This window comes from Pogoniulus pusillus, chromosome 14 (genome assembly GCF_015220805.1).
Source record: "Pogoniulus pusillus isolate bPogPus1 chromosome 14, bPogPus1.pri, whole genome shotgun sequence".
NCBI lineage: Eukaryota > Metazoa > Chordata > Aves > Piciformes > Lybiidae > Pogoniulus > Pogoniulus pusillus.
The window spans coordinates 10,195,272-10,207,692 of record NC_087277.1 but is presented as its reverse complement, the minus strand read 5'-3'; the positions used below and the strand labels follow the sequence as shown (position 1 = coordinate 10,207,692).

Here is a 12,421-nt window from a genome sequence, read left to right as displayed (position 1 = left end):
TCCCCAGAGAGGCTTGTCTCTCTATCAGTGGATTTTGGAGTTTTTCTATTTGATCCCTTAACTCTTCTAATAGGAGAAATGTAGTTTGGAGAGTTGGTGATCATTTATACAGTTTGAGTTAATACTCCTGATCAGAGAAGAGCCTTGTGCAGCCAGGAAATGACAGATCTCCTTCTCTGTGCTTCCTTATAGCCTAACAGGTAAGGCAATGGAACTTGAGGGCCATTTAAAAAATGTCTCCAAATTATAACACCTGGAAAGAAGAGTCTGAGACATGCTCCATAGTTTTACTGCTGATACATTTATAGCATGGTATAAAAAAAAATCAAGTCCACTTTGTTCCTCATCACCCACCATCACTGCCAGACCACCCTCTTCTTGTCACAGCATTGACCTTTAGAAGGTATCTGCTCACAGGCCAGGTTCCTGGCTTGTCTTTTTTTCTTTCTACTGTCTCAGGAGACCTTATCCTTCTCTGGTGCCACCACACAGTGTGTATAGGAGGCCAGAAGCTGCACCTCATGGTGCATCACCCTGCTTGAACTTAATACCCTTGCTGTAGCTGGACCTGCCCAGTCTTGCTGCTTCCAACTTACTCATCTTGTCTTTGTGCTAGTCCTCTCTCTGAGCTGCCTCCTTCTGTCACGCATACACCTACTCAGGTGCAACTGCCTCGCTCAGTGTTTTATAGTCAGGAGGCTGAGACTTGGGCTTCTTCAGGGATTTCCTGCCTCTCAAAAGGAACAGGGAAGAAGGATTGTGTGGAACTTCCCAGTGACACAGGAGAAGCAGGAAGTAACTGAGCCTTCTCCAGAAGGCAGAAGCCCACTGCACTCTGGCTTCCAGGGGTGGGCAAGTCATGAGGCTCTGGTTCACTGCCTGCTACATGTTTGAGTGCAGCAGCCAGCAGATGGACAGGAGGAGGAAGGAAGGAAGGAAGGAAGGAAGGAAGGAAGGAAGGAAGGAAGGAAGGAAGGAAGGAAGGAAGGAAGGAAGGAAGGAAGGAAGGAAGGAAGGAAGGAAGGAAGGAAGGAAGGAAGGAAGGAAGGAAGGAAGGAAGGAAGGAAGGAAGGCAAGCTTGCTTTTGAATTGTTCTACCTGACCTACAGGCTAGATTTTTTCATGACAGTAGAGCTCACTTATATTTACAGAGCATCCCTTTGTCTTCTGGTATTAAAGGACCAAGGAGTATTTTGCTCTAGCTGGAGAAAAGCTTGTGCACTGGAGGGCAGCCATGGATAACTGAAGCCATGGGTCCTGTCAATTTTTTACAGAGTAACTTTATTAGGTGGAAGCTGTTCATGAGTGGATTTTTTAAATTTTTATTTTACATTTCAATTAACTAATTTCTGGCAGTTTTCTTTTTGGTATTTGTGAAAATTTTATTATCAGCATTTATTAATCGACATTTGAGCTGCTCCTACTGCTCTAGTATAGAGCTATACTAGACCTAAATTCTAGTCATGACTTGAGACATTTAATTTGAACCTTTACTCAGGCTGCTCATATGCCCTCAAAATCATGTGAACCTTCAAATCACTTGGAGGCATTAAGTTGCCTGGGAGCCCAGGTGAGTGCTCCTGTTTATTCTCTGAAGTACTGATAGGAAGTCTGATAAACTCGATTCTGTCTAATGTGCCTGGTCAGCAGTGTGATTTGGGGAAGAGAAGGAAGATGCTTCTCTTTAGCCTAATGGCAACCTATGAGGACACAGTCACAGAGCTCCCTCTGCCTCAAAGACCCTCTTAGCTATCCCCATGTGTGCACCAAGAACATTGTTTTTCAGGTGTTTGCTTTGGCAGGATGCCAGGCTTTGGATTTTTAGTACTCTGCAATACATACAGAAAAGTCTCTGTTCCCAACAAACAAAATCATGTGCAAGAATATCCTTTGCAAGAAAAAGACAATCTTCTGGTGAAGAGACTGGGTGTTAAAAATGTAGTCAGGAATGCCAGAATTTATGCTGAAACGACTTCAAAAAAGCTTGATGTGGTCTATACATAGACCAAGCAATGAGCTTCAAAGTAGAATAATAAATTAATGGATCATGTTTGTAGTTGAAGACCAACTGCTGGATTTACTTTGGAAAAGAGAGTTCTTCCTCATGTATTTTTAATATTTGTCTATTGCCTATGCAGGCATTCCTTTACAGTCTTTTCTTTGTAGCTTAAGAGCATGTTTGTAACCAGGAATTAGCATGAATACTTCAAACTGGTCACATATTTAAATATTGAGAAAGATACCTGATTGACATGCATGGTAGGTATTTATATGCTTACACTGGCTTATGGAAATGTGCTTACACTGGAAAGCTCTCTTTAGAGAATACTGGGTAGTCAGTATTATGGAAAGCAGATGGAAATGCTAGCTGCCTGAACTGACCACTATATTCTCAGTATTTTTATATGGTTTATATAGAATTCTACAAAGTAGAATTGCTTTTGTGTCAGTTTCTTAAGATTGACTTCTTCTTGTACTTTCCCCGATCCGTAATTGTCTCAATCCTCTTTCCCCAAGTACAGAAAATGTGGCTTTATAGGCACTGTCCATTGCTAGCTAAAAGCCAGAGAATGAAGGAGAGGAGCTTATTTTTTTCATTTTGGAGAGATGACTAACAACTAATTGCCATGGAAATCGATGGGGTATAAACAACAGAAAAGTCTTTTCCCAAGATCTATCTACCTTTGCAGCAAGCTCAATGTTTCTTAGAACCTGGCTTGTCACCTCTGAGCAGTGCCATAAAGGTATTGCCCTTTGAGACACAAATGGCATTTACTGAGCTCCCTTAGGAAGAAGGACCATACAATCTAGCTCAGGTTACAGAGGAATGCATGCAGACAGGCCTTGAAAGGCTCCAGAGAAGGAGACTCCACAACCTCTCTGGGGAGCCTGTTCCAGTGCTCTGTGACCCTTACAGTAAAGAAGTTCCTCCTTGTGTTGAGGTGGAACGTCCTATGCTGCAGCTTATATCCATTGTTCCTTGTTCTACCACAGGGAGCAATTGAGCAGAGCCTGTCCCTCCCCTCCTGACCCCCAGCCCCTCAGATATTTATAAATATTTATTTAATCCCTTCTCCAGACTAAAAAGTCCCAGGTCCCTCAGCCTCTTCTCATCAGGCAATGCTCCAGCTCCCTAATCATCCTTGTAGCCCTTCTCTGGACTCTCTCGAGCAGATCCCTGTCCCTCTTAAACTGGGAAGCCCAAAACTGAAGGCAGTACTCAAGTACATCTGCACTGGGTTGTTATTTCCAAGCTTATAGTTCAGAGATAGCAGCAGGATAAAAGGCACTGAAACTTCTCCCTGGTGTGTACTCTGAGACTGCAACGGTGAAGTTTCAGATAGAGAGGGAAGCAGGACAGTTTCTCGAGGGGAAACTGCAGTGTTGAAGATGTGTCCCACCCCTCTGTTGTCCACAAGTTTGGAACTTCCTGGAAGAGGATAGCCGCATTCCATCCAAGATAAGCTATCACAGTGGGCAGCATGTGAGAGTAGGAGGTGTGGGTGGTGGTACAGTTGCGGCTGGTGTCCTTTAGCAAGCCCCTTTAGGAGACCTCCCACTGCAGCAGGCAAAGGCTGGAAACGACCCATCAGCCCCTTGCTTGCGTTTCCACTCCTGACAGAGTGTAAATTCCTTTTGCATTGACCCAGGATAAACACACCTGTGTTCTCTTCTTGCCTTAGCATTTCAATTTGCTCCAGTGAATAACAGCAAAACAGAAGAAAGAGCTTTGTGGTTCAGGAAGCTGACAGTTATTAAAAGTAAATTTTACAAGAAGGCAAAATGGAGGAAGGGGAATTCTGACAAATCCCTGGTATGTATGGAATGTTTTTTAATATGGGGATAAAGCAGAGTTCAACCTTTCTTCAGTTCCATTTTAGGAGTTTTGTCATTTGAAAATAATTGTTGGTAGTTGCCTTATTTTTTCCTGATCCAGAGCAATTTTGATTGACACAACTGGAACAAACAGGGTTGCATAAGTCTGCAGAGGTTTCCTGGTGCACTGGCCAGCTACAGGCTTTGTACTGACTTTTATCCTAACTGTGAAAGTCTCACCTGACATTCGTACCAGCACATCGTGTTGCCTGCAGTAACGTTAACAGCAGCAATTCCCACAGAATGATCTGCAGCAGGTCACCGTGGAAGGACAGCATCTAGCAACAAATGAAATAAGACCTCTGATTTAGCTCCCTGGTCCGCCCCCCCCCCCCCCCCCCCCCCTCCCCCCCCCGAAAAAAAAAGGCAAAAAATAAGAAGCAAAGTTTGGGTCAGCTCCAGGTCATCTACTGGAGGTTCAGCTTAGATGAAATTTCTTTGTGGTGGGTTGAAATTACCCCCAGAATAAATCACCAGACTAGCTCAGAAGGTTTGGAAGGAAAATGGAGCTGTATTTACAAGCAAGCTAAAAGCTAGAAGCATAAAAATACAATGAGTATATATGAAATATATTTACATGTATTTACAATTATTTGCAATTCAGAAACAACACAAGGACCCCCTTGAACAATGGGAAAAGTAAACTAGCTCTCCCCCCCCGCCCCCTTTATAAGGGAGAAAGAGAGGAAATAGAAAAGTCCCACTGTTACCTACTTAGTCATAACAAGAGTCTCAGCTAAGGCCAGTGAAAACCATGCAAGAACATCAGCCAGCAGCAGCCAAAGCAAAAAAAGGAAGGAAAAAGTTTGTGCACCATACTGTATACTAATCAACAATCCAATGGAATGATATAGACCTCTCTATTGTATCATCTTTGGAGAAAAAAATACAGTGTTCTACTGGAGACAAGTTTAATGCTTGAAATGTCTGCACTTGAGAGAAAGCCTTTCTCTAAACCAGATGTATAGAAGCACACAAGAGGCTGAGGGAGCTGGGGTTGTTTAGCCTGGAGAAGAGGAGGCTCAGGGGTGACCTCATTGCTGTCTACAACTACCTAAAGGGAGGCTGTAGCCAGGTGGGGGTTGGTTTCTTCTGCCAGGCAACCAGCAACAGAACAAGGGGACACGGTCTCAAGTTGTGCTGAGGGAGGTCTAGGCTGGGTGTTAGGAGGAAGTTCTTCCCAGAGAGAGTGATTGGCATTGGAATGGGCTGCCCAGGGAGGTGGTGGAGTTGCTGTCCCTGGAGGTGTTCAAGAAAAGCCTGGATGAGGCACTTAGTGCCATGGTCTAGTTGATTGGCCAGGGCTGGGTGCTAGGTTGGACTGGATGATCTTGGAGGCCTCTTCCAACCTGGTTGACTCTATAATTCTATGATCTTGAATGCTGGTAGTAAGACATCTGTGCTTAAGAAGTTCTGTGACTGTGCTGGCAATAATTCCTTACAAGTGAGTGAGGGCTGGAGAAGAACTGCTAAGGAGGACTGTTAAGGTGACAGAAGACTACTAGCATTGACTCTGATGTAGTCCTCTTGCAGTCCAAACGCCCTTTGGGATGCCAACTTGCATTTACAAGAACCTAGAAGGCTACTTTATCCTATCACTCTCTTATTTCTGCCTGCAATGATATGTAATGCTGGTCACATAGTAATGGAGAGGAGAGAGAACGCATGGCTATGCAGGACTGCCCCCATGCAACATGACTTCATACTGATTCCCAGCAAAGTGCCATTCTGGCCTGGGAGAGGCATCTAGCCACTATATATATTGGCATCAAGACGGCTTGCAGGGTGTAAGTGCCAGCAGGTCTGTAAGTGCCAGCAAAGCTGAAGAATGGTTGAGTTTTTGAGATGCAGATGAGTAGCTATAGATTTGAAGCAATTACTTTCAAACCCAGCAAAGACCAGACACAAAAGAAGCTGTATAGTTACAAGGGACACTTTGGTCCTGCTGGTGTGTTTCACAATGCCAAGACCTGCACTTGTGTCACAACAACCCCAAGCAATGCTACAGGCTTGGGGAAGTGTGGCTGGAAAGCTGTCTGGCAGAAAGAGACCTGAGAGTTCTAATTGACAAGCAACTGAACATGAGCAAGCAGTGTGCTCAGGTGGCAAAGAAAGCCAATGGCATCCTGGCTTGTATTAATGCTGTGGCCAGCAGGAGTAGGGAGATGATTGTCCACTAGTACTTTGCTCTGGTGAGGCTGCACCTCAAGTATTGTGTTCAGTTTTGGGCACCTCAGTACAAGAGGGATGCGGAGGTGCTGGAGTGGGTCCAGAGAAGGGCAATGAAGCTGGTGAAGGACCGGGAGAATAAATCTTATGAGGAGTGACTGAAGGAGCTGGGGATGGTTAGTTTGAAAAAGACGAGGCTGAGGGGAAACCTCATTCAGTTACCTGAAAGGACCTTGTGGAGAGGTTGGTGCTGGTCTCTTCTCACAGGTAAACAGTGACAGGACAAGAGGGAATGGCCTCAAGCTCTGACTGGGTAAGTTTAGGCTAGATAAAAGGCAAAAAACAATTCACAGCAAGAGTGGTCAGGAATTGGAATGGACTGCCCAGGGAGGTGGCTGAGTCATCGACCCTGGATGTGTTTAAAAGTCGTTTGGATGTGGTGCTTTGGGATATGGTTTAGGGTGAACCTTGTAGAGTAGTGACATGGGTTGGACTTGGTGATCCTGAGGGGCTTTTCCAGCCCGAATGTTTCTGTGATTAGGAGCTAACTACTTTAAACAACTAGTACTTTGGTGTCCCTGTTCCATTGCTTGTTAGTGAAACTTAAGCTCTTGGCCCAGAGTTTCAAAAACTGGCTGGGCACGTTGGATCCTACAGATCCCTGTGATCAGGTACCTCAGCTGTGGCTGCCTTACAGACTCAGCTCAAGGGCTTCCTGTCGCTTTTCAGAAAGAAGAATTTTACCCATTATTTATGGAAACAAAGAACACCTTTCAAATGAGAAACTTGTAATTCCTTAGCATGGGGCCAGCTGTGCCATTGTTCCCTGGGGTGAGGGATGCTCTCACAGTGTGGGGAGGAGCACAAAGCTCTGCCTGGCAGGACAGTGCTGCTGAGGGCTCCTTCAATGTCTGACCTGCAGCAATTTTAAATCAAGGCTGAACTTTGGCACCAGTGTAGCCTTGTTGAAGGAGATACCTGCCTGAGGTAATAACTGCTGTTTCTGTTCCTCATTCCTGCCTATTTAGAAAGCAGACAAATAGTGATAAGCCTTAAAACTATTCCAAGAAGTCTGTGTTAGCAAATAAGCTGTGGGAACTCTGATTTACATCCATATATTGTTTTCACAGAGAATATGGCTGTTTACACTAGGAAACTCATAAACACATTGTCAATAACACCATCAGAATAATTCTTCAGGGCTTTGAATGGCAGTTTGTAACTTCATCCAGTGAATGAATTCTTTCCTTCTCCCTCCTGTGTAAATCTGAGTCAAGGGACTCTGAAACAGCAAGCTGGAGCTATGTCTTTGCATTTGGAGTCTTAAGGCTTTTATTTCATTATTTTCAGTAAGTTTGGTATGAGCTTGTCACTGGCCCTCAGTAAAGAGCAAATGAGCAGTCAGAACTTGTGTGGTGCCAGAACTATAAAAATGAATGACATTAGTGGGAGATTTCTTTGCTTGTGAGATACTTAGAAATGGGAGCTTCAATCTGTATGACCCAAGGAAGGGTATTTTCTATGATAGTACCAAATCCTTGAGCCCATACATTACTTTCCAGGGACTATATCTCAGTTAAAAATATTGTGGAAAGCACAGGCAATTATAGCATTTGATACTGACTGTGGTCTGAACTTCTGCTGTGCAAGGAACTCTTTTCTTTGGCTCCCTTGGGGTGTCCTGTGATGTAGCTGTTCCTTTCTTCTGAAACTAACACTTGGTTTTTTTCTGGTTTAGGTTTAAAGCTTCACAATGCTTCTACATAAGAAACACAGAACAGCTTTGTACACAGCAGAAATAATATGGTCTGATTTCCCCCTTTATTTAGATTCCCACTTGAGTTCTGTAACTGGATTTTCATGTCTAAGAATGATTGAGTAGATCCTACATCCCACTGCTCAGTTGTGTATCTGTCCCTCCACCTCTCCCCTTCACCTATGGAGACACCTATTCCACAAAAAATGTAGTAGGAACTTCACATGCTTGAGACTGATATTTTGCTGAAACCAACTAGAAGATTTGGAAGTTATGAGGGTGTGAGAGCTTCACATAAAAGAACAGTGGCAGTTCATGTAGCTTTTCTGAGGGAGAGGTGACGAGCCATCTGAGAACCTGTGGGTCAGGATTAAAGAGCAGACAAATGTGAGGCACTGTGGTGAGTGTTTGCTACAAATCATCTCAGTGGGAAGAAACAGTGGACAACTGGAAGAAACCTCACGTTGGCAGGTCCTAGTTCTTGAACCATCCTGACGTCTGCTGGAAGGACAACACAGCAGGGCATTATCAATCAAGGTGATTTCTGGGGTGTGTTGATGATAACCCCACATCCTGATGATAACCCACACAGATGATGGAGAAGCCAACAAAAGGAAGTGCTCTACCTCACCTGACACCAACAAGAAAGAGCTGGTCAGCAGCTTGAAGGTTAGGGGTAGCCTTGGTTACAGTGATGATGTGACAAGAATGGGGCAGAGGAACTGGGGGCAAAGGACACAGAAAAGATCAGAGTGCTCAGTAACTCCTTCTGTCTCTTTGGTTTTGTTGTTTTGGTTTGGTTTTGGTTTTTGACTGGTAAAATTTGCCTACAGAAATTCCAGGTTGCCTTGATGGATGAGGATTAATTTAAGGAACATTTAATCAGACTACAAATATATACATCCATGGAAACTGATGTGATGCACTCATGAGTTCTGAGGGAGATGGCCAATGTCACTGAAAGGCCACTCTCAATTATCTTGACAGGTTGTTGTAACTGTGGGAAATTCCTGAGGCTGGGTGCGAAGTAATTGTTACTCCTGTCTTCAAGGCAGGCAAGGAGAATCTGAGGAACTACAGGCTGGTCAGTCTCACCATGATCCTTGGGAAAGTGATGCAGCAAATATTTTAAGTAATTTGGAATACTCAGCACAAATTTACAAAACTCAAACCACGCTTGACCAACTCAGTAGATTTCTACAATGAGATGACTGGCTCAGAAGATGAAGGGAAAGCAGTGGATGTTGTTTATCTTGACTTTAGCAAGGCTCTTAACTTTGTCTCCTGTAACATCCTCAAGACAAAGTGCCAAAGTACAGACTAGATAGTGGTCAGTGAGGTGGACTGAAAACTGTCTCAGCTGCTGGGACCAGAGGATTGTGATAAGCAGATCAAAGTCCAGCTGAAGGCCAGTCACCGTTAAGGTACCCCAGGGGGTTGGTACTGGAGCCAATGCTGTTCAGTCTCTTCACTAGTGACTGGGATAATGGGGGCAAAAGCACTGTCAGCATGTTTGCAGGTGATAAAAAAACTGGGAGGAGTGATACATGAGCCAGAAATGTGGCCTTGTGGCAAAGGTGGCCAATAGCCTCCTGGGTTGCATTAGGCAAAGCATTGCCAGCAGGTCAAGGGAGGTGATCCTTCCCTGCTGAGACACGTCAGAGGGGCTGTGCCCAGTGATGGGCTCTCCTGTACAGGAAAGACATGGACAGACTGGAATAAGTCCATCAAAAAGCCACAAAGATGAGCAAGGGTCACACAAGCAGATCCTGAGAGCTTTGAGTATTTAGCCTGGAGAAGAGAAATGCTTCAATGGGCCTTACCAGTGTGAGCAAATACCTGACTGGAGGGAAGATGCCCCAGATGCTGCTGGTGGTGCAGCAGTAGCAGTGCCCAGTGACACCACCAGAGGGGCAATGGCCATAAACAGAAATTAAGGAAATTCTGTGTGAGCATGAACAAATAACTTTGTTACTGTTCAGTGGTCTAACACTCCAACAGGTTGCTCAGAGAGATTGCAGAGTCTCAATCCTCGGAGATACCAAAAAACTGTCTAGATGTGGTCCTTAGCAAGCTGTTCTAATTGTCTCTGCTTTGACCAAGCCCCAGAAACTGCCTTCCAAGCTCAACTGTTCTGTAATTCTGCAAGGTGGGAACATTTGCACATATGCACACATGAACACACAGACATTTTGATTGCATAACCTCTTCAGCAAATCAGACTTACAGAGAGAACAGAAATTTTGAGGTCGTGTTTCAGGGGAAGTTAAAACACTTGGTGCTCATGTGCAGAGCATTTTTTTCATCGGTCTATGTTTGGCTTTGGGTGTTTTGTACAACACAGGCCCCAGATCACTTAGTATGTAACATACAGAACTGTAGTAAAAACTAGTAGAAAATGCACATTAAATGCAGTACCTTGTATGTCAGACAAACGAGCTGGAGCAGGTTTTGGTTTCCTTACAGTGTCCCTCATCAAGCTGTAGTGGTGTAGCTCTGAGGGATCTTGAGCCACTCATTCTGCCTAGCTCGTGTTTATTCAGTAAAAGGAACTGCACTTCCATTTGGGACCATTCAGAACTGGCAAAGAACTACTGAAAAGAATCTTCCTGCTTAATGAGTATCAAGTGCTATAACTGAAAAAACAAACCAAAAAAGTTCTGTGGGTTTTTTTCTTTGTTTCCTCCCTGGTGGCAGCATCTTGCCTGCTTCCATTTCTTTTTCTCTCCTCTGACAGCGTGTAAGCCCTTCTGGACAGCCCATGGAAGGGGATGGATGGACAGATTGCCTACTAAATCAGTGAAGTTATTTATTGCACAATAAATCATGCAGCACGAATCCTAAAGCCTCGCTAGTCTTGTTCCTCTGAATGTCTTTAAATCTACACAGCCTATATTTTATTTTTCAATCAGTTGCGAAGATGATGCAGAACAAGATCAAAGGCTGAGCATTATTTCACTGGGTAAGTCTATAATAGAGATACAAAGGAAAACAAATACTCCTCTTCAGTCTATCATGTCATTCTAAGTCAAGGATAGCAAATGAAGACTCTGTCCCGTTGCTGAGTAGAAGATTTTACAGGAAACCCTTGAGCTGAAGACAAGGCAACACTGGCACTGGGATTGCCCAATCTGGTGAAATGCTTTTGCACCACCTGCCAGGGTCTGCTGTCAGTCTCCAGGAGGAACTTGGATCTTAAATCCAGTCTTGTTTCGGGCCCAGTTAGTGCAGCTGAGACAGATAAGCTTGGGCAGTTTTAATTGTTTTCTTGAGGAGTTCCTATGACTCACTCAGATTTTATTATCTGTATTATGCTGGTTAGGGCCTGAGTCAAGGAAAAATTAACTCTGAACTTTATTCACTCCTATTTGGAAGGGCATTTCAGAGCTTTGTGCATTTAAGCATGCTCCTGGAGCATGATGGTTTTCTGAGGTAATGTCTGTAGTCATCCCACTGAAGTGAATGGAGAAAGATCCTGTCTGACTCTTGGAAGCTTGGACTCATCTTTCTCTTCAGTAGTGTTGACAATAATGAAAAAAAAAAATCAAGGATCATCCAAGAAGGGTCACACATATTATGTAGCCCTAGAAGGGGGACAGGGTGAGTTAAGCAATCTCTTATTTTAGCTTGTATTGTCCTGGATACTCAAGAGATTAACACCATATGAATATTTTGGAGGATCAATACCAAAGAATCAATGACAGTTCAGGCAGTTTCTGCTCTCCAGCTGAGAGCAAGCACATAGTACAGCAAGAAGGGTGACTTTGTGCCATGATGGAGACCAGGAAAGACTGGAGGAGATGAGGTCCCCAGTGCAAATTATTCCTTGATTTCTGTTTTTATCTGCCTCAACTACCAGAGCATAACAGAGCAAGCACTTTGCTGAGTAGAGGGAAGACACCCTGGGCTGGAGGAAGAGGACTACTGCAGTGGTAAGGAGCCCACACAGATATCATTATCTCAGCTCTGGATGCAAGCAAAGCAGGGAAAGAGAGTCTCAGCCGTGCCAGGCAACACAGACCTGCAGTGCTGTTGCTGCAGAGATGTAGCATTACCAGTAAAGCTTCCTACTAGCTCTGATGTCACTTCTGTAGTCCTAAGACCTACCTACGTGGTGGCAGTGCCAGCCTGCCACCAGGCTCTTTGAAGAAACTCTGTCCCTCTGTAGTAGTTTAAGGCTTGTTGGAAAATTCCAATAAGATTAATCAGTATTTTCCTGAGAGCTCAGTGCAGAAGCTGAGCAGGGCATTGAATGTGAAAGAATAATGACAAAGTCTGTATCATTTATTGGTTTACTAAGAGGGATAAAACAGCAATGTATAAACAATTTCCCACTCTTTGTTCACTTTGCCTTTTGCCTTCCACCTCCTCCACTTCTTCTCTGTGCATGACTGCATACTAACCTTGACTGACCAGTTAGCAGGACCACAGAATCACAGAATCAACCAGGTGGGAAGAGACCTCCAAGATCATCCAGTCCAACCTAGCACCCAGCCCTATCCAATCAACTAGACCATGGCACTAAGTGCCACATCCAGTCTTTTCTTAATCTGTTTTTCTATGTGGGGAGAGAGAAGAAGATGGCATTGACCTCTTCTAGGCTTTTCTTTGTCCAAGAGG

At 44.2% G+C, this 12,421-nt stretch overlaps 1 long non-coding RNA gene across 9 annotated transcripts in view; it reads right to left on the bottom strand.

The window, feature by feature from the left end:
* LOC135181257 (uncharacterized) overlaps nucleotides 1-12,421 on the bottom strand; it is a 58,362-nt gene that overhangs the window by 25,284 nt on the left and 20,657 nt on the right. For 2 of the 9 annotated variants that reach the window (XR_010304785.1, XR_010304786.1), the window contains one exon: nucleotides 6,941-8,302. The exons of 3 other annotated variants lie outside the window; for them this stretch is intronic. This is a non-coding gene — a long non-coding RNA (uncharacterized LOC135181257). Of the gene's footprint in view, nucleotides 1-3,729; nucleotides 4,155-6,940; nucleotides 8,303-10,464; nucleotides 11,386-12,421 lie in introns of those variants that run through there. 4 more of the 9 variants (XR_010304789.1, XR_010304790.1, XR_010304787.1 and 1 more) reach the window with 4 other exon arrangements.